Source organism: Rana temporaria, chromosome 1, assembly GCF_905171775.1.
Source record: "Rana temporaria chromosome 1, aRanTem1.1, whole genome shotgun sequence".
In the NCBI taxonomy this organism is placed as follows: domain Eukaryota; kingdom Metazoa; phylum Chordata; class Amphibia; order Anura; family Ranidae; genus Rana; species Rana temporaria.
This window is the reverse complement of record NC_053489.1, coordinates 611,121,626-611,122,987: the sequence shown is the minus strand read 5'-3', so window position 1 is coordinate 611,122,987 and position 1,362 is coordinate 611,121,626. Positions and strand designations below refer to the sequence as shown.

The 1,362-nt window shown below is 42.4% G+C and overlaps 1 long non-coding RNA gene across 1 annotated transcript; it reads left to right on the top strand.

The window, feature by feature from the left end:
• The first annotated feature begins 224 nt into the window (after positions 1-224).
• LOC120924340 lies at positions 225-965 on the top strand. Its single transcript, XR_005746358.1, has 3 exons — positions 225-567; positions 665-839; positions 924-965. It is a non-coding gene; the product is annotated as an uncharacterized LOC120924340 (long non-coding RNA).
• Positions 966-1,362: the final 397 nt, after the last annotated feature.

The window sequence follows — 1,362 nt, the reverse complement described above, 5'->3', positions numbered from 1 at the left end:
TTCCATCCCTGGTACTATAAGAAAAAAGGGGGGGACCACCCGAAGGTGTTTGGGACTTTAAATGAGAATACCTCTGTGATGTATCTCCATCCTTGTGTCTTGGACTTTATATGAGATTACATCCATACTATATCTCCATCCCGTATGCGGAAAATTGCACGCACTGTTTAGACCCTTTTTTTTTTTTTTTTTTTTGTCTGCATCCCGGGATTGCGATGCACTCACTGTGCTTCCTTTTTCCCCCCCTTTGGGGGTATGGGCGGTTACCGTCAGTGCATCGGCGTTACGTGCCATCCGAGTGATGTCCTTATTGGGCGTCGCCCTGTTGTATGGCTAGTATCCATCACAGCTGATCAAGTGGGTGTGTGTAGCATCTCTTCAGTACAGGCAATTGTGCTGTCTGATTGAGGGCCCCGCCCCCACACTGGTCAGCTGACGTGACGTTGGGGGCAGTCTGGTGCATTTGCTGGACGTATTTAAGCACCTTCCCAGCTCTTCAGCCAGTGGCCATTTTCTATGCAGGCCTTACAGCTGTCACTAGCTGTGGCCATCCTACTCGCATTCCAGGTATCCTTTGTTAATTTTAATGTAATTGTTATGCCCTTATCCCCTTACTATGTGGGTCACTGTTTGATGGACCTATTCATTCATTCATTCATTACAGATACCTACCTGTACTATGAGGATACACTACAATTTTACTTTACCCATGGTCGCTGTGCTGTCTGGGAGGGATGCTTTATGCGCTCTGCTGTTTGCCTGCTGGTCTGCCACCTCTGTCCCGGGACAGGCATATGTTTGGTCTTAACTGTATTTACATTACCACTTTGACATACTATGTAAGTAACCAGAATTGACTTACTACCTCTTTTTTGGTGGATCCAATTTTAATACCTTGATCACTAATCAAATCTGTATTCCAGATATCCCACTACATCCGCCCCTGATGAGTGTTTTTCATATACACGAAACGCCGCGTCGGGCTTACAAAGATGTAGCTATATGCGTTTATGGGACCCATTCTGATCAACCAGTACTTCTATGATCTATTTACATTTTATACTTCACCTATTGCGTGGTTATGCCCAACCTCTATGTGGCTATATATGTTGTCATGGACTGTTATTTATTTAATGTATTTTTATATCAATTATTGTATTATGTATGAAATGTATGTTCTGTACTTTTGTACAAGTTATTTGTTTTTACTAAATATTCTATTTTCTCAATACATGAACATTTCATCTATGGCTTGTTTCATTACTTTGTCCCCATTCAGCCCACTGTTTCATTTAAAGTCCCAAATTCCCTTCGTTGCAATTTTCGACATACACAATGACATCACCTACCTGACATCATGTG